General features: G+C 41.0%; 1 protein-coding gene across 7 annotated transcripts in view; it reads right to left on the reverse strand.

Annotated features, from left to right (window-relative positions):
- ZNF710 (zinc finger protein 710) overlaps nucleotides 1-21,815 on the reverse strand; it is an 80,649-nt gene that overhangs the window by 35,827 nt on the left and 23,007 nt on the right. For 3 of the 7 annotated variants that reach the window (XM_083184145.1, XM_083184146.1, XM_083184142.1), the window contains exon 3: nucleotides 11,615-11,795. The exons of the other annotated variants lie outside the window; for them this stretch is intronic. The gene's annotated coding sequence lies outside the window, so the exon portion shown is untranslated. The remainder of the gene's footprint in view (nucleotides 1-11,614; nucleotides 11,796-21,815) is intronic. 7 annotated transcript variants of the gene reach the window in all.

Raw genomic sequence — 21,815 nt, forward strand, 5'->3', positions numbered from 1 at the left:
CTGAACCCCATTTGGATATCCCCCTACGGTGACACTGTAGTAAAAATTTCTCATCAACTGGGGACCCCCTGTAGGTGTACCAAACACCAATTATGCCCACAATATCCATACCCCCCTCCACCTATAGATTTGTTTGGCAACCCACCCCCATCCAAACAATTATCAGTTTGAATTAGAATTTATTTTTTAATCCTACTTTTATTTCTTGATTGTACTTCTATGTACATATATTTTTTTCACGATTTATTGAGTAAATTGTACACTTTAACATGGCAAATCTTCATCTCAGTGTTATTCTTCAACTTCTTACACTCATAACATTCAAACAAATACATGCAGTGCTCATGCCCATCGACCAAACATTATCTATGAACCAAAAGAGTCTGGGACACCCTCAAGGCAGAGCAGTGCCTAACATGCAACTGACTAACAGGGTGAGTGCACTTTGTATTGATCAACGGGTGCATTGGCCAGGACAAAGATTTCTCAGTGCAACTGGCTGGGGAGCGCAGTGACAGGCTGGCGGACTGGAGAGACGGATATGGGGAAAAAAGAAAAAATGGTACATTAGGTACAGTTTTTATTTGCCGGTACAGAGTGTTAAATAAACGTCAATTTTTTTTTAATGTGTTCTGTGTGTTTGTGTGTTGTACTGTGTGTGTGTGTGTGTGTGTGTGTGTGTTGTAGTGTATGTGGTTGTGTGTGTTGCATGTATCTGTCCAATGCGTAAGTGTGTGAGGTGTGCTATGTATGTACAGTATGTGTATGTGTGTGTTGTGTCTTTGTGTATCTGTGCAATGTTTAAGTGTGTGTTTTATGTATGTTGTACGTTTTTTTGGGTGTGTATGGTGAATGTGGGTGTGTGTTGTGCTGTTAGAGGTATGTTATGTGTGTGTGTGCTGTGTGTATCTAGGTGTGCTACGTATAAATGTGTGTGTGTGTGTAGTGTGCGGTGTGTATCTGTGCAATGTTTAAGTGTGTGTGATCTGTGTATTGTACTGTTTTTGGGTGTGTGTTGTACTGTGAGTGGTGTGTTATGTGTGTGTGTTGTGTGTATCTGCCGAATGTGTAAGTTTGTGAGGTGCGCTACGCATACCTCCCAACATGACCCTCTCCAGGAGGGACACAATGCTCTATTCCTGGACTTCTGTCTTAATTCAGGATTGCTATCACCTGTGTGGAAGCACATTTCTTATCATTTAACCTGTTCAAAGCAGGTGACTTCAATCACAAATTAAGGGGAAGTACAGAAACAGAGCATTGTGTCCCTCCTGGAGAGGGGCATGTTGGGAGGTATGGCTACGTAAACATATGTGTGTAGTGTGCTGTGCCTATCCTGGCAATGTTTGTGTGTGTTCTGTGTGTTTCTGTATCTGCACAATGTTTTAGTGTGTGTGTGTTCTGTGTGCTTGTTGTACTGTTTTTGGGTGTGTTTTGTAGTGTATATGGGTTTGTGATGTACTGCATGTGGTGTGTTATGTGTGTGTTTTGTTGTGTGTATCTGTCTAATGTGTAAGTGTGTGAGGTTCGCTACGTATATACTGTATGTGTGTGTTCACCAGATCATCAATGAAGGCAAATTTAAACTTGGTGTTTTTTAAATTTCTAAGTGAAATTTCCCAAAAACGGCTTCGAGGTGCACACCACCGGTTCCAGAGGTATCTTGTTGCTGAATTTGGTGGCTCTGAGTGCCACGGTGTGTCCGCAATGCAACGGACACACACGCACACACACTCTTCAACTTATTATATAGATGATCATAAATGTGCTGCCTATGCAATAACTTCCAAATGCAATTTAACCATACCTACCTACTTTTGAGAAAGTATTTCAGGGATATATTGTAAAGGAGGCACCAGAATCAAGAGGCCCTGGAAGGTGGCAAAGAAACATAGAATTTGACGGCGGATAAGAACCATTTGGCCCATCTAGTCTGCCCCTTTTTTATCCTTTAGGTAATCTCAACCCTTTTTGATCCTTATTTCTTTACATCTGAGAGACAGATTAGTAAGATCTTCTGTACTTATTGAAAAAAATACACTGATATGTGTCAGGGCTTATTCATGTATTGTGTTTTACATGTGGTTCCATGAGAAACCTTATTTTAAATGCATTCAGCCACAGGGATCATTATATAGCTCGTATTTTTTTTTTCCTCTCAAAAATGTAACTGCTGTGTAATATGAATTAGGTGAAATCAGGGAGATTGCTGGACCTGTCAGGGAGAGAAGGAGATTTCTACTATTTCAGGGAATCTCCTGCATAATGCAGGAGGGTAGGCAACTATACTTTAATGTAGTTTTCAGGTTCTGAGACATAAGGAGGCAAAGTGAGAGATTTCCATCACATTGTCATCTGAAGTCTATGCAAAGCCTCACCATGCCACTATTATACAGTACAATATTTTGGTTTTTTTTTGCCCCTGCCCCTTTTTTCATACCAGGTTCCCCAATATCCACAGCTGCCTTCAGGACCTTCTTCAGTGTCTTTAGAGTGATGTCACCAATGTGCCTGCAAAATCGCGCAATGCACCCCTGGGACCGCTGAAGAAGATCCTGAAGGCCGCCATAGACGCCGGAGGACACCGTGAACACCGGGGGGCCAGGTAAGTATGTTAAAAATATATATTCCTAAAACTGGAAAAATCCCTTATCTGAAATGCTCGTAGTCCCGAGCATTTTGGATAAGTGATACTCAACCTGTATATTCAATGTTTTTAACTACTGCTCTGAAACCAAAGCGAAGATACTGTTTTTTTTTCTGTGTATTTAAAATCCCTCATAGTATGTTGGCACAAATTGTCCCCTGGAGGATACAGTATTTTATTATCTGCCTGTGGGATGATAGAAGAGGAAGCTGTACATTATGGTGGAGGCTGAGAGATTTACTAAACAGTTTCCCAACCCACAAGTGTATTCAAAGCACCATCTAAAATACACAGTGCAGGATAAGGCAGAGGTGGCTCATATATGCTTGCTACCACTGTCGCTGTTTGGTACAATTTTCAAAAGGAACAACAATTACATGTAGGGAATTGTAAAACCATTAAACCTTAATATTTTCTGTTTACATCAAAGAGAAATAATTTTATGGTAATGTTCAGTTTCAGAAAAAAAAATGCAATATGTTTCTATGTAAAGTGCTAAGTGTGTGTGTGTGTGTGTGTGTGTGTGTGTGTGTGTGTGTGTGTGTGTGTGTGTGTGTATATATATATATATATATATACATACATACATACATACATACATACAGGTCAAGTATCCCGTATCCGAATTATTCCGAAATACAGACATTCCAGAAAGTGAAAATTTTTATTTTTTTTGCTAAAAACACACTGGGGACATTTGAAACAGCATCACTGGGGACATGATATGTAACTGGCACTATATATGTGCAAGACAATGATTGCTTGGCATTCAAATTCAGTGCTGAGATAGTACACACATTTTGTTTCACGTTTTGAAACCTTGTTTTTTGAACAATTAAAATATATTTGTGTGTATTTTATGTGGTAATAAAATATATTTGTGTGTATATTATGTGTTTATACAGCATAAATGCAAGATACTTCAAAATACATCATTGAAATATTAAAATATTCCGAAATACGGAATAATCCATTATCCAAAATTCTCCTGGTCCCGAGCATTTTGGATAAGGGATACTCAACCTGTATATATATATATATATATATATATATATATATATATATATATATATATATATATATATATATATATATATATATATATAGAGATATATATATAGATATATATTATATAGATAGATAGATAGATAGATATACATACATCTATATATATTTTCACACACACAAATCATTATAAAATTTGGGTCACCAGAATAAACGTATGCATTTCTTATAACTGAAATGTGATTTTTACATGCACAGCTGACGCTATAATATTTTACCTTCACAAAACGGTGTTATTATCTGATCAATATAGTATAGGCACCCACTTAAAATAAACATTAAGAAATGTGTTTTGTTTTTTTGTGTAGTCACATATTTAAAATAATAATTTTGCAAAAGCTACTTATTTAAAAAAACAAAAAACATTTTGTTCTTTACTAATTGTAGAATAAAGACAGGGAAGGCTGTATGGACACTATGAAGTTTCAAAAAAAAAAAAAATGTTTCTGGTCACTTACAGTACACTAAAGAAAATGTACCTAAACTACCTTTAATTTTTTTATTTTCATCAGGTTCAACAGTTTTCTTGTTTTTTTTCTAGCTTTATTAGTTCCCTAACCATTAAAAACAAGTAACACTGAACATTGAAAATGTAAAGTCGCAGGTATTAGAGGGTCAACTGAAGGACACCACAATCAGCCTCTTGTGCTCCGAAATAACTGATAACCTAATACAAAAGATAACATATCAACTACATAACAAATGTAAATACAATAGTGAGCTATTAATGAATAAACAGCAGTGTACACATGGTGAAATAATGTCTAATGCCTAATTTTGACTAAAGGCCCCATCCACTAGTGTGATATAGCCTGTATTTATGCGATTGAGACGCATTGCTGCGATGGATTGTACGAAAACTGGCACATTGTATGTCCTTTTCCTGCGATTGCGATGCTAGATTATGGTGAGGGTGGCGATGGAGATTATGGTAAGGGTGACTAGGGTCCCAGCTCCATCCGCTCATCCATGGCTCCAGTTGATATGGATTATTGGCGGGGGATAGTAACTGCAAGGAACAATAGGTACATATTTGTCCACATAGTCATTCCCTTACTGGACTGCATGTTCAGAACAGACTTTTCTCATAACTGTGCATTTAGACTCATCAAACTGTCCCCAGCACATGTGATGTTATGATTCCACAGAAAAGGAGAAGCTTATGCTGCTTTCCCACTGCAGACCAGTTTAAAGTACTGGTAATCTTAAATGGTATTTAAAACGGTATTAGCATACCCACTGCAGCAGATTACCGTTTTAAATACCATTTAAGTACCATTCCCATTGCAGTGAACCGTGTAAAATGTAGAGTGCCTAACCCCCCCCCCCCCCCCAGTGTAAAGAGTGCCTAATCCCTCCCCCCCCCCCCCCAAGTGTAAAGAGTGCCTAACCCCCCCGTACCTGCCCTGTGCCCCCACCTCCCCTCCCTTTGTACTTACCTGCACGGGGATGCAGGGCAGTGGGGAGGCAGCGGGGGTCCATGCAGGGTCCATGCAGTCCCAGTGCCTGATGAGAACTAGTAGTTCTCACTTTGCACATATGTAATGAGTGCACGTGCATAATAATGAGCCGCTCATTACATATGGGCATATGTAATGAGCGGCTCTTTATTATGCACGTGCACTCATTACACATGCACAAAGTGAGAACTACTAGGTCTCATCAGGAACTGGGACTGCCTGGAGGCTAAATAACGTTTAAGAGGCATTCCCACTGCCTCTTAAACGTTATTTTAACATGTAGGACTCGGCTTTAAAAACGGGTTGAAATACCATTTAGCTTTAAACGGTATTTCAACTCTGGCACTTTCCCACTGCAGCCTTAAAACGGTAAATTGCGCTGAAAATCGGCAATTTACCGTTTTTTAGCTGCAGTGGGAAAGGGGCATAACTGGACATACTGCTCATCCCATCTACCAAGTCGGTTACAGGTGCACTGTATTCGGTAGTGGAGACTCAGCATTTTTCTGAATGTCCCTGGGAATGCAGGCTGGAACGCTCTGCACATTAAATCACATTGTAGTTTTCATAAACCATTCCTCAGAATCATCTTGGATAGAATGGTGTATGCTACACCACAGTAATATACCATGTGACACTTTCCAGGTCATTGCAGAATGTAAACAAACTGAAATATGAGCTGAGGGGTAGGTGACACGGAGCAAAAAAGTATCGCAAAATAAAAGGACTGCTTTTATAGGTTAGGTTAATTATTCCTTATTGTGAGAATGACGTATACTTTATCTTTAGTGGAAGGACGTGGTATACAAAGACAATATGCAAAATTTCATCAGGTTATAAATGTCAAAACCAAACCATAAAAAATAATGCAACAATATACTGTGGACATTCTGGTGTTTACATTATGAACACTAACATTTTAACCATGTCGACCTTGTCCATTCCGACAAGATCCTGAGTGGAAATTAGTGAAGGGGTAGTTTATGTGCATTAGAAAGTTTACATAAGGTATGATAAAGGCATCCTACATGCTTACTGTTTTACAACAACCTTTATGAGCGTGATCTTTGTACCAGGTTTCATTTTTACAAGTCACTTGTGGGTAAAGGTTTTAGCTTCACATTTTCCAGCAAACTTTGCATTTTTAAGAAGCCTTTCATAACGATGAGCGCCTGAAGAAGGAGTAAAAGGAGAATGAAGTGAAGTGTCTGACTGAGGGCAGATAGAACCTATTGTTTAGATTCCTCCTTCCTCCATCTTCCTGTTTTTCATTCCCCACTACTCTATGACTGTGTAATAACAGTTAGGCCCGCAGGAACTCATTTAAATGTTACAATAATTGTAGTTCCTTCTGGCCACAGTATACATTTACATATGTCTTTATGTTGGCATGTTAATATCCATTACGCCAGAGGCACATGTAAAATAGAAAGGCCTTATCTTCAATAGAGACCTGCAACAACGCAACGAACACAACTAAGCAAATTATGGCCAAAATGCCATCCATAGAGACAGAGCTTTACTATATGGGTGCATTTACTCCACTTGTAGCCCTTGTCTGCCTGGAAAATAAAGAACATAGAGGGGCCAATGCAGAGTAGAGCAATTCCCAGTTGCGGACTTCTATTGCATGTTTTCACCCTATGCATGTTCATGAGCCGAGTGTACACGGTTACGGAGTTGGGGAGGCATTTGCAGCATCGTTGAAGTATAGAGAGAGTGTGGTGATGGACTGCAGACTAAGGGGGTTATTCTAGTTCACTCGCAAAAGGTACAATCACTCCCTAATGGACAAAACCGTGTGCACTGCAGGTGGGGCTGATGTAACATGTGCAGAGAGTGTTAGATTTGGGTGTTTTATGGTTTCTGTGCAGGGTAAATACTGGCTGCTTTATTTTTACACTGCAATATAGATATCCGTGTGAAGTACACCCCCCACCCAAATCTAACTCTCTCTGCACATGTTACATCAGCCCAACCTGCAGTGCATATGGTTTTCTCCATTAGAGAGTGATTGTGCCTTGCCGAGTGAATCAGAATAACCCCTAAATGCATTGCTGTGCTCACATTTAATGACTCCATACAAATAACACACATTCTGCGTCAAGAGTTCAATGATCACTACTACTCTTGTACCTTGCCCACAGTTCACATACTTTCTATGTACCAAACAGAACGGAGAACCACACAAATGGGGCTAATTCAGCATGGATGACTAAATAGAGGATTTGATAATCAAGCATTTATCCAATGACTGTGCATGCGTACCTTGCACATCACACATGCGTAAGGAGAATTCACAACAAAAAATGTGTATGGATTGTGAATGTAATCCCCTCGCAGTTTGACTGGCATTAAGCCAATGTTTAGGCGTAGTATCCTGCCATTTTCTGGGTGCGTCAGAAAAAACTAAGACATGCCCAGGCATTGGAGGGTCTGACTGTGACGTCATCGATGACCACTTCCACCCTGTCACAGATTACTGGAAGCCTCAGACTTACTCACATTTGCACAGACAGCAAAAATGCTTTGAAGGTTTGGGAATTGCATATGGATTTGGGAGTTTCAACGTTTGCAATTCTTAGTAAAAAAAATTGCAGTACAAATTGCACTTTTTACTGCAAAAATCGCACATTTTGACCTCCCATTGTTTTCCCATTATAAAGTTTACAACTCATAAATTTAATAGAATGCGTTTTTTTTAAAAAGTTATGAAAAAAAAAAAATCACAAAACAAAAAGACCAAGTTCAACATGCCGAGTTTGACAGAACCATCCACTAGTGTATGGGGGTCTTTATTGTGTAAATTCCTACTTTTAAACACACCAGTAGCGTGTCATGTCAAACATATAATGCTACAATTTAAAATAGGACCATTTATGAGATTATGAAGTCAACTCTTGAAGTGTATTGATTTTTGCATGCGAGTCTGTCAATAGAAGCTGCTAGATTAAATTGATAAATCCCAGAGTGTAGAAATATAAACCTTTTTTTTTTTTTTTAAATGTAGGCAGCTCTTATTGATTTGAAACCCCAGTACCTAAGAGTAGACCTTTCAGGAACTATGGCAGTATTTGTATGTCCACACCCTGGTTTCAATTCTGTAAACAAAATAAATTAGAGGAATAGCAACTGTGGCTTAGAAGTAATCATTCCGCAAAGTTCAGGTTATGGCAAGCTGAAAAAAATTCAAACCTTTAGCAGCAAAGCAAAATCACATGTATATGTGGGCGGGGGGTTGTGCCCCATTATTCCATTATAATGACCAGCGTTTCATGGGCGTTCCCATGGAAACTCTCCCGTGATGCAGGTGCGGGTGGCGGGCAGCTGATGTCAGTTGATGTCAGCTGTCCGCTCACTTCCCGTACAGGGCGCCCGCAGATCTAGGACACCAAAGAGGTGTCTTAAATCTGCAAGCGCTGTAGAAATCATTCAATGGTTGGCGACCATGAATGATGGCGCATGGGGCGTTCAAATTTCGCAGCTTTGCGTGTCAACTAAAAAAAGGTCCTAAATATACATGTCCTCTACAAAAACCACCACAGGATTAACTAGCCACTGTGCATAGTAGCCTTTCAGTGAAAAACCAAAAGAATATCTTGCATACAGCGGCGGAACTATCATTGGTTCAGCAGGTGCAGTGCAGGGCCCTGAGGACTAAGGGGCCCACTGCTGCCTCGGTCAACCACTGTTTTTACTGGTCATACCTCTGCCTGTCACCCTCTGCCTCTCCCTAGGGTAGATGTATGAAGCAGTGATAAGGGAGGAGACATGAGCCAGAGAAGAAGTGGAACATGGCAGCGAATCAGCTGCTCTGTATAATTATATATTATGCAAATTATAGATGTTACTTCAGTGCTGATTAAGCCAGAGTAGAAGTGTCCCATGGCAACCACTTCTCCTTTATCACTGCTTCAAACATCTACACCCCTCACCCACTGCCATGTTGTATATAGTGAACTTGGGATGGGGTGGAGGAGTGGGGGGGGGGGGAGAGAGACAAATGATATTTTTGCACCTGGGCCCACAACTCACAAGTTCCACCAATACTTGCATATACTCATATTGCAAATTTACCACACTTAAGATTTATTACATTGGAAGTCCTACAACCCCTGGACATCATATCCTTGGAAGAAGAGCTATTTTATCTGGAATACTCATAGGAAATTTACCCTAATATTTTTAGATACTTGAAACTATCATTATTACACTGTATGGGTGTGTGTGTGTGTGTGTGTGTGTGTGTGTGTGTGTGTGTGTGTGTGTGTGTGTGTGTGTGTGTGTGTGTGTGTGTGTCTGTAGACTATTTATTATTTGATGATTGTTCATATTAGTTATGTCATTATGTTCTACTTTTACTAGTGCTCCTATTTAGCTACACTTAACAATATACGAGTGCAAAATTGCAGTTAATTTCAGTGGACAGGCAATCATTATTAAGCCGTCATCTCTTGGGAAGGTTCCATGTGGAGTTTAGCAAGAATTTCATCAAAAGTCCCAATAAATGCTATGTTCCACTGTTCAGTGGCCATTGGCACTACCAACACATCAGTCATCCAGAGACTGACAGGCAGATAGTTCAATGTTAAGGTGCGTACCCACGGTAAGATATAGTGCAAAATCTAGCACACTATCTAGCTAGTTTCGAATTGCATGCTAGATAGTGCACTATATCTTACCGTGTGTACGCACTATCCGACGTACGATGCGCGCTCCCGCCGGTCGTCTGGGAGGGAGCTGCTCGGGTGAGCATGCAACTCAATCTAGCTAGACAGCATAAGATAGTATGGTGTAGTACAGCTGTGATGTCATATCGTATATGATATCTTATGCACATTGTACGTTATTTTAAGCACAAATCTTATGCTTTTGACCACTGGGACTTTCCTGGGAAATCGTATACAATATCATACGGAACATAAATCGTACCGTGTGTACGCACCTTAAGCTGTTCCGCACACTAATACCCCTTTCAGACATATGTAAAAATCCCAGTTTTTTTTTACATGAATGCACATAAACCCTCATAAGGACCTTAAGGTGCGTTCCCACGGTACGATTTATGTTCCGTATGATATTGTATACGATTTCCCAGGAAAGTCCCAGTGGTCAAAAGCATAAGATTTGTATAACGTATAACGTATTTGAATAACGTACAATGTGCATAAGATATCATATACGATATGACATCACAGCTGTACTACACCATACTATCTTATGCTGTCTAGCTAGATTGAGTTGCATGCTCACCCGAGCAGCTCCCTCCCAGACGACTGGCAGGAGCGCGCATCGTACGTCGGATAGTGCGTACACACAGTAAGATATAGTGCACTATCTAGCATGCTATTCGAAGCTAGCTAGATAGTGTGCTAGATTTTGCACTATATCTTACCGTGGGTACGCACCTTAAGGATCCTAAGCACCTGCAATCGACCCGGGTCACTAAAATCCCGGGATCAAACCCAGGAGTTAAATCCAGGATATGTCTGAAAAGGGTAGAGTTCTAACATTGGGGATCTTCATTCTACTTCAGTGGAACAGAATTTCACTACCGCACTGCTATCATACAGCTGCCTCTCTCAATACATTGTTTGCGGTTCCTAATTTGAATCTCTATTAATAGAAATGTGCAAATAAGTTGTTACCACTACTGCCTATAGGGGTATACACACATAGAGATGTGTGCTAAGCAGTTTTGATAAGCTATTTAGGGTAGGCAATTTCCTGGTGTCCAGATTTCCCATGGAGGGCACATACACATGGAGAGGATTTGTGCTAAGCAATTTTGCTTAATAAAAAAAAAAGGGCAGGTAGTGGTTGAAAATGAGAGATTGTGATCAGTATCTCTCATTCTGTACACACAGAGAGATTTGCAGTCATTTGCTAAGCAATTTGACTAGATTTTGACAGCACGCACTGACTTAACTAGCAAGCTCATTGTCATTTCTCAGGGGCATACACAGAGAGATCTGTGCTTACTTGCTTAGCAATCTAGTCAGATTGCTTAGAAAACAGTACAAAATCGCTCCATGTGTATGCCCCTTATGTCAAATAAGTATGCAATTTGATATTATTCAGATTGCCTGATTACTACAAGGTTTCCTCTTTGCTATATTAATGGTAATCCATCTCAAATGTTTAAAATCTAGTCCCAAACACTACAAACACCTACAAGCTATGCTATTACTGATGCCTGTCCTTGTGTTTCCCTCCTATATCCCTATAGATTGTAAGCTTGCAGCAGGGCTCTCCTACCTCCAAGTATTTTACCCAACTACCCCCAGCAGTGGTGTATCATAGATGTATTCATTGCTACATACAGATAATACATAATTATGGTATTGTTTGAAGCTGGATTGTCTATTTTTTATTTGGTTAAAACCTCTTATATACACACTATATTATATATATATACTTCTTGGTGAATATACATATTTACCTGGTTTTAATTGTGTTTATCTTGCAGGTTATGTGGATTGACCCGGCTGCATGTATCCGCATTTATTCATCTTTTATTAATTACTTGTAGTCTTTGTTCGCCTAGAACTGGCATTATTATTTCTCTCCTAGTAAACCTTGACACTTGCCACCGGGATTTTAAAAAGCTTCACCCGATCTAGCTGAAAACACAAGTAACGGAGGGAAGGAATCAGTCTTCTCATGCCAGCATTGGCTTAATGTTTTATTGTAGCCTTCTGTAACCAATGGCACTATTAACTTGTATGGTATCAATGCTATAAATAAGTATATTCAACATTACTGTAACAATATGGGACAGTGTTCTCCTTCTGATTTAATGCTATGAAAAATAAGATTATAGAACACTGCCTAGATTTGATTCTCTAGGCTTTGGCACGGACAAAGAACACGCTGAATTTGAACGAAACAAATGTTCCTTTAGCCGGTAACATCCAATAATTCTGTAATAGTGTGACACCTGGGAACATTGCAGGAAAATGTGTCCTCGGTGCACACAGCCTAGATCTTTAGTGGGGCACAGAGAGAACGTGCTAAAGTCAAGCACAAAGTAGGACAATGCTCCTCTTGCTAAAGACCTCATCAATATCGCAGAGACCTCTCTGTCTTTTAGTTTGGAATCAATTTAATCATTTCCACATGTGACGGTTACATGATAAATGACAAAGCCTATAGACAGCGTTCCAACATGCTGTACAACTATATATACTCTACCCTGGTAAGAGGTTGATTGCTTCTTACAATTTCAGTTTGAAATAAGTCTCCTGCCGCACATTTCTAAATGGGGTAACAGGCTAATGGGTTACAGATTACACAAGTTAAAAATAATTGTCTTGTACAGTATCATCATGGAAGAACAGCCCGATATATTGTGCTAATGGAATGCTAATAAGACATCTTCAGGCATACGCATCATGTCGCCCTACTTAATTTTGTTTGTTGGCTCAGCCATCATGACTAGTATCAGGACTTATACCTACACTACGCTGGATGCAAGAGCTCTGTCTGAAATACATGTCTCCTCAGCATACACACAACTTTTGGATGCAACTTTGGTCATATGTCAACAACACAGTTCTCTTCCATGCAAACGCTTAGCTGACATTCTAAAACACTCTTAACGTATGTGGTAAAACATCTCGGTCTGTCGGAATGGCCCCGAAATGCGCAAAGGGGCACATGTTCTAAACAGCGCACGTGCAGTTCGCTTCAGTAGATGCAGCTGCATATGAGTGCATGTGACTCAGAAAGAGGCCTAATACAATGTGAGCCAAAATACATTATAGGGGTGATTCACTTGCTCCCATCCATTAACAAGTTTTTGTTCCAACCAGCCGGATCGGACAATAAATCTGTAGATGTATGGCCAGATTTAGTTTATGAATGTGGGAAAGTCTTTCGCTGCAAAGCAATGCTACAGGGAACACTGTCTCATGTTTATCAGGTTTTGGGCATTGATAGTGTGTGTCTGTCCATACAGGTATGTGTAAAAGGGATTCATCTTTCTTCTTCTTAGCGAGGGTAACGTGGATGAGTTGCTCGTCTTCCTATTTACGATTTTAGGAGATTCTTCCATTTTTTTGTTTTATTCTAAAAGCTTAGGCACTTGCAAGTCACTCCTGCCCCCACCCGCAGACATATTCCAGCCATCTCTTCTTTCCATACCTCCCTCAGTCCTTCTTTCTCATTCTTTTCGTTTCCCAGGCAACAGCTATCTTACTTCTGTGTGGATCCCTCGCGCCTCTTTCTCCCCTGTTATCTTTCTCTTTTTTTTCCCCTTTCATCTATCTCCACATCTCTGCTTGCATTTAAACCTCTCCGTCATTGTCTTTCACTTTAATCTCTTTCTGCCTTCTGTTTCTCCACTCACCAGGCACAGCTTTAAACACACACACAATTCAACACAACTTCTTGCACAGCTTCTCCTTGTGAGTGTGCACAGGTGAAAAGAACAATTCCTAACTCTGCTTAGGTTATATTTAACTTATAAATGTGAAACGGTTTTTCTCCATGAATAAAATCTATTTCCTTTAGAATTATTTACAGTATATCTATAAGGAATTGCTTGACAGAGCTGAAATCATAAGGGCTGAATCTGAATAGGTAGATCCCTATGCACATGAGAAAATGGCATGTACACATCCTTTTTAGATTGAAGCCAAGTTGTATGTATTTGGTGTTATAAGAGGTATAATGGTTGCCAGGCTATAGGAGTCATTTGCTAAGTGGACCTGTAAAGCACTGAAATTGCCAATGTAATGCCATGAATCGACCTAGGTGGTCAATAAATATAGATGCACACAAATGGATAATGCATGCACTTGTGTAACAGGCTGCCCTGTTACTCTTGAAGGTGGGATGTACCAAAAATAAAATGCTGTAAAAACCTTGTTTTGAGGGTTTTTACCACATCTCTATATGTACTAAGCCCAGCAGAGCTGGAATTTGTACTGTGAGGAAATAACAACAGTAATGTCAGCACTAGTGGCTGTGTGCGCCCGGACAGAGTGATACTTGAAATGGCTGACGGCTCGCAAAACACTTGAATCCCTAACAGAGAGATGAGGAAACTTTTTTTTTTTCCAGTTTGTGATTTACGATAGATCTATTTGAAAATTCCTCTGAGTCTGTTTCACCCTATTACATCACAAAAGGAGCAGTTTTAGAAGATACATATGCAACTCTTGGGTGTGCTCTGATATATATACACAAAACACACTAAGGCATCTGTACATCAGAACAGTCACACTCCTATTCCACACACAAACCTTATATATTTACACCCAAGTAGAGGAATCTCTGTCCTATGCTTTGTCCCAAGCTGCTCCCTCACTATCACTTCTGCATATGCGTTCCAAGTGTGTCCTTCTCCTCTACAGCTAGGCTAGAATATGCCCCTCACTGAGCAGTGGGAGTCGGAGATGTTCAAGGGATCATGGTACGAAATTCTTCTCCCACTGCGCATGTATTGGGTAGTAAGGACAGGTCTTAACAGATTGTTTTACGATAGATTTGTCAATTTATCTTTCTGCAGATGTGATCAACTTCCATCACACTCACGAAAATAGACTGTTATGGTGGTTTAAAAAAATAAATGTAATGGGTGCATTTACACAGAATCGGTATAGGAATTCCAAATCCCTCATATGAAATACAGGCAATACAATGTCCCCTGTATTTCAAAAATAGAACATTTTAAGAGAAATGTAAAAATGAATGAGGGTTCCGAAGTTGTTCTGCAAGCCACCAGTATAGGTAAGACAGCAGGAGGTGTGCATCACAATATTGACTGTAAACTATGAACTGATTTACAGAGCTGGGTGATTCCACACCTGGGACATACCAAGCAAATAGCATACAGTACACTAGGAATAGGGTTGCACATACTTATGATGTTTATAGGTATACCAATATAAAATCGATAATGAGAGAACCTCCAAAAAATAAGATGGTGGAGTGTTACAGTGGAGATTCTGTTAGTTCTTCTCCATAGTTTAGTCTGCTGAGGGCTCCTGACTGGTGAATGTGTGGTGCATGCCTGGACACTGCGGCAGAGAGTTGAGGACCACAAGACCATGCAGACACGTCATACACTCCTGCACAACCTGTTCTGTCCTCAGTGACAGCAGCTGCCACTTGACAGAGTGGTCACCCTTTTTTGTCGACCCTCCTCATGAAACCAGGACATTTGGGGTGTACCAAAGACTGGGACATATAGCAACCATAATAGCCTTGGAGTATATAATTCAATTTCATTTAATTGAGGCTTTCATGCTGAATAACACTATTATTATTAACCAATACATAAACATAGGTACAGAAATTATGTTCTTTACATGACATTTTTTTATTTATTATTCAACTAAATATTTACAGTAAAATAAATGGAAACTACACAAAAAAGGAAATGTGTAATTTCATTAAATATACTTAAAAAAAAAAAAAAAAAAACAAGAATCAATAAATCAGGGAACCAAGCAGAGCTGTGTGAACCTGTCATAAGATACGTACAGTGCAGGCATCTTGCATCGGTCACATTTGTTCGGTCATACATTTAATTTGTGACATCATTACTTGGCTTCATCATGACCTATGATACATCTTACATATACACTTCTGGACACTTTGTTTAATGATGTCATCCTGCACTTGGTGTCCAGTTTGGCCACACACATTAGGCAAGACACTTCTAATAGTAAGTAGTAGTCAGAACGAGCACCTGCAAAGCTGACAGCAGCTACCTACACACTTATCCGAAACAGAACCGGTTCCCTGATATCACAGGGGGTGTGGCCAACTTGCCCTGATGCAATCTGTTCTTATTAACACAAAACTCTTGTGCTGAGGGGGTGTAATAAATATGTAGAATACAGGAAAAGGTTAATCAAATCTAGAAATCACTGGGATTATTAAATCTGTTAAAGACGATGTTCATAAAGATAACTCTTATAAACATCATGTCCCGTATTTAGGGGGAGATCTTCAATACCGGGTCACGTCTTTCGGGCTGGTCTGACAGCTGTGACCATGTCCTGTTCCCAGTTGGCTAGACGGTGAGTCCGCAGGTGGAATTCAATGACCCGCCTGCCGAACGCCAAAAAGGGGCGCGGTCGCGAGATTCTCCCATGGATCTTTGAGCTGCGGTCATGAGTTCAACAATCAACGTCCGTTCTCGGCAGAACAGGCCCGACTGCTTCTAAAGTCTGGCCCATTCTGCCAAGATCCCTGTTCAATGCTGTCGGGAAATACACTATTGAATAGGGCCCCGTCGCTATTTCCCCCATCGGAAATAGCGGTGGGAGATTGAATACACCCCTTAGACTGGTTATTAAGGGTGGGGTGGTAAACCTTTTGGCTGAAATTGTTTCTTACCAAATCTCTCACTTTCTGAATATCTCATCCTCTTAAATTTTACCCCATATACTGCAGTGGATTAAGAGCAAAAATGCCCCCAAGTATACTTGTTGTATGCATGCAACAGGAGAGAGAGGACGCGGGAAGGAATGAAATGAGTCAGTATACCAAGCAGTGCTGCAAACACTATGGGACTGCAACAGAGATCAACACACATTGGTGGAAGTCACAAGAAGTATACTCGTCCATATGTGGAGCTGCACCTATGTAGGCGACCACACCGTCCCTAACCATATACTTGGTTTCATAAATGTCATTAATATCAGTGCGCTTCCATGATGAGAGAGCTCTACCTTAACCAGTGTATCTTTGCATGAATCAAAACTGTCAATAGCAGTACTGAGCTTCGCCTACATGCCCCATTACCACAGCTTCCCATAAAATGCCTACTCTCAGCTCCACAGCATGTGCAGTGAAAAACACTCACCATCTATATCTGCAAAACTGCATCAGCCTCTGCGTCCATCTGCTGATCTCCGGTATGAGTATGTATCATTATCGAACATTGTCCTTGCTGACAGGCACAAAGTTGAAGAGAAGAGGCAACACACATCTACAACCCAGAGATTCATGTGAGAAAGATCTGTGTAGTGTAGTGTGACAGAGGGCACATTTATTGATGGGAGATGTAGTGCTTCAACTTTACAGTCTATTTATACTTTTGATCATACTGCTAAACAATGGAGTCTGTATGGCTAATGAAGAACATTTTCTCCTTTAAGAAATCAGCACAAGTAAGCGATGATCTGAAGTAGATCCCCATATGGGGTTAAGGATTTATCCATGGCCTGTTAAGCCCCATACACACTAAAGGATATTGTGAAAGACATTGCTCACAAAGGGGCATCTGAGCGATATCTTTCACTATATCGTCTAGTGCAGGCATGTCCAAACTATGGCGCTCCAGCTGTTGTGAAACTACACATCCCAGCATGCGCTGCCATAGTTTTAGCAAAACTGTGACAAGGCATGATGGGACTTGTAGCTTCACAACAGCTGAAGGGCCATAGTTTGGACATGCCTGGTCTAGTGTGTATACTTAATATTGTTAACGATGCGCACTCCAGCACGTCGTTAATGACAATTGATGTCAGCAGAACATGCAGGTTAAATTGACGATACAGCCAAACAAACTGCATGTTTAGCGGGTCCCAGTGACCGCACTGAAAGATATCAGCGGCCGATATCATTCAGTGTGTGCGGACCATATTGGCCGACCGCAGCCAATATACTGTAGTTAAATATATAGTCATCGACTAGTGTGTATGGGGATTTTGTCTACACTAGTCTGTGAATCACTAACAAAGCATGTTTTGTAGCCTTCATCACCCAATTAAATACAATTGTACTTTATGTATGTCAAATGGGAGCCAATTCCAGAACAACTTGTCTTGGCTTGTAAGATCAACTGTGAATTATGAAACGGAGGTAATTGTACTAATAACAATAATGTTGTTTGTTTCTATTTTAGGGAATACACTTTGTAGGTATGAGTACATATATCCAGTTTGACTAGTTTCATCAGTCATTGGGAAAGACTTAAAACCAAGTCAGGAAAATAAAGAGGATACTCAGATACTGCTATGGAAAGGTCTCTTTATTAATAAGTACTCTAACTCGCCGCAATTCCAAGCTCCAAATTACACCCAGATTTACATGCATGTCGGGAAGAAGGAAGAGTTGGGAGGTGCATGAAATGATGATTTACTTCTTCCAAAAGTTTAAAGGTTTGTATTTAACCTATTTAAAAATTGCAAAACGTTGGAAGGTTAACAATATCCTGTTTTTACTTCCCTGTAAATATTCACAGCTATACACCGGTTTTTCAAGTTTCAGGGCATGCTAATCTCATACTAACATGCTAAAACACCTGTACCAACCATCAGTTATCCCTGCAATGACCTTGAAGTAGTTATTTTTGTGCAGTAGATATTGGGAGGGCTTTACGCAGCCATGAGTCTATCAATGGATGCCATTTTGAGCTTCCCAGATTTTGTTCGTATACAGAATTATTAAATATAGAGTCCACACTACAGGTTCAAAAGAACATTCAATAGCAAAATCTATCAATCAATCTATGTATATCCATAAAATAATTAAAGCATGCACAATGCTGTACACACTAGATCAGTGGTTCTCAACCTCAATGATCCCCAACAGTGAGCCATTTCCAGGTCACCCTGCAGGTGCACAGGTGCACTCATTATTCACCGACACATTTTAAAAGATCCACAGGTGGAGCTAATTACTTCACTTGTGATTCTGTGTGGAGACCTAGAAATTGTGAACTGCTGGGGTTCCTTGAGGACCTAAGTTGAGAACATTGGCACTAGATGATCAGCGGGCGGACTATATTGTGGATGCACACTGAATGATATTGTTAACGACAACGCTCAGAGATGTCACTGGGACGCCGCTGAAAATGCATTATATAGCCTATATCGACCTGCGTGTTCAGCCAATGGGGGGGGGGGGCCTTCGGAGTGACACAATTTACAGAACCAGGTAGTGGGGCTTGAGAACCAGATGAAACATTTAAAAAAATGCTAGCAATGACTACAGCACTATACTGTACGTAAGCTCTATTTCCGGAAGTTCATATATGTTTTTATGAACGTAGCAGTAATTTCATTGTAGGCAACTACATTATATATTATTAACAATTTCTAAGTTAATTACAACAGTGGATCCATTGAGATTAGCCAATCGCAAAAAGAGACATAACATGAGGAAAGCATTGTGTGAGGATATTGTGGTTACAAAAGTGCGACCTCAAGAGTTAATGCAGCTGCTCAGTTCCTGTCCATGAAAACCAGGATTGGATCTGATCAAATTAGCCATCCAGTTCATTATAAAAAAAAAAATAGGTTTTAGCTCTGCTGTAGGAAATGAGCCTAACTAATTAGAGCAAATTTACCTCAGCAAATGTTGTTCAAAAACAGTTAATTCTGTTTTTGTCTCAGTATACATAAGTTGTGTAGTCTGCGGTATCTTGTACATGTAGCATGACATTTTGCACAATTGTATATTACTATACAGATGTGACCCCATACACCTATGCTTTTTTGCAACATATGGATTCCCATGATATGCACTTTTTCTCTCAAATGCTGTTTACACACGATACGATTTGAACTATCAATTTTGACTATATAGTCAAAACCGCATAGCACATAGTGCATGATATGAAGCACCTAATCTCGTTTCGATTCCGATGCACGGCATCAGAATTGGATGTAGAAATAAAAATTATCTCGGAACAAGGGCCGCTTCCTCTCCTCCACCCTGCTATGTCGTACTTTCCTGATGCCGGCACAGCGCTGGCTGCCGATATAAATCGATATCGGCGGTCGCCGTATGGGCTTGTGTGGACACACCATTAGGCTGGGTACACAACTTTCTGACTAGGAGAATACAAACCTTTATTATATTATTGAATATTTCCAAAGCAATTCACCATAAGAGAGTAAATTCACTCTGGGAAATGTTGAATTGTTTCCTCCTGAATTCTCATTGATAGAAATTTTCAGTATATCTAGTTTCTCTTTCCTGTCCCCCAGACATCACCAAAGAAATAGTCGATAGAAAGCAAGAGCGAGCAAGAGAGCAAGAGAGAGAGAGCAAGAGAGAGAGCAAGCAAGCAAGAGAGAGAGCAAGCAAGCAAGAGAGAGAGAGAGCAAGCAAAAGAGAGAGAGAGCAAGCAAAAGAGAGAGAGAGAGCAAGCGAGCAAGAGCGAGAGAGCAAGCGAGCAAGAGCAAGAGAGAGAGCAAGCGAGCAAGAGCAAGAGAGAGAGCAAGCGAGCAAGAGCAAGAGAGAGAGCAAGCAAGCGCGAGAGAGAGCGAGAGCGAAAGAGAGAGCGAGAGAGAGAGCGAAAGAGAGAGAGCGAGAGAACGAGGGAACGAGGGAGAGAGCAAGAGAGCGAGGGAGAGAGCAAGAGAGCGAGGGAGAGAGCAAGAGAGCGAGGGAGAGAGCAAGAGAGCGAGGGAGAGAGCAAGAGAGCGAGGGAGAGAGCAAGAGAGCGAGGGAGAGAGCAAGAGCGCGAGGGAGAGAGCAAGAGCGCGAGGGAGAGAGCAAGAGCGCGAGGGAGAGAGCAAGAGCGCGAGGGAGAGAGCAAGAGCGCGAGGGAGAGAGCAAGAGCGCGAGGGAGAGAGCAAGAGCGCGAGGGAGAGAGCGAGAGCGCGAGGGAGAGAGCGAGAGCGAGCGCGAGAACGAGAGAGTGAGCGAGAACGAGAGAGAGAGAACGAGAGAGAGAGCGAGCGCGAGGGAGAGAGCAAGAGAGCGAGGGAGAGAGCAAGAGAGCGAGGGAGAGAGCAAGAGAGCGAGGGAGAGAGCAAGAGAGCGAGGGAGAGAGCAAGAGAGCGAGGGAGAGAGCAAGAGAGCGAGGGAGAGAGCAAGAGAGCGAGGGAGAGAGCAAGAGAGCGAGGGAGAGAGCGAGGGAGAGAGCGAGGGAGAGAGCGAGGGAGAGAGCGAGGGAGAGAGCAAGAGAGCAAGCGAGAGAGCGAGTGAAAGTGAGAGCGAGGGAAAGTGAGAGCGAGGGAAAGTGAGAGCGAGGGAAAGTGAGAGCGAGGGAAAGTGAGAGCGAGGGAAAGTGAGAGCGAGGGAAAGTGAGAGCGAGGGAAAGTGAGAGCGAGGGAAAGTGAGAGCGAGAGTGAGCAACCAAGTATAAGAAACCAAATAAAGCACTGAACACAGGGAGAATATTAAAAGAAAAGAAAATGCAGTCTGGAGAGGGGGAGAGAAAACACAAAAGGGAGTCATGAAAAGAAAGGAGGGGGAAAGGGAGGGAAAGAAAGGAATGAAAAAAGAAAAAGCATTTTGAATAGAGAACTGTACCCAGATGAATAGTGTGTACATAAAGGAATGACTGCCTGAAAAGAAACAGCCAAATGAAATAACCTCTCTTCTAGAGGCAATGCCAATCAAAACGACAATGCTAATACTTCCTTTCTTCCTTATGCTTCTACTTTCTGCTTTTAAAATGGGCCAAGGAAGAGCTGCCCAAGTGGGGGTGGAATTTTAGTGATTAACAAATACTTCCATATTAATACAAGGCAAAGCACAGACAGACAAATACAGACTGATAGACAAAGACGGAGAGACCGGGAAATGCAGACTGAGAGACAGACAGGGTATGAACATTCCATGTCACTGCCACAGCATTCTGCTCAGAAAGGTCTATTATACCAAATACAGAACTCAAAGCTGAGCTGTAATAGTCTTATTTACAATAGGGAATTCCTTTTGCCATA

This window comes from Crinia signifera, chromosome 4 (assembly GCF_055691185.1).
Source record: "Crinia signifera chromosome 4, ASM5569118v1, whole genome shotgun sequence".
Lineage (NCBI taxonomy): Eukaryota > Metazoa > Chordata > Amphibia > Anura > Myobatrachidae > Crinia > Crinia signifera.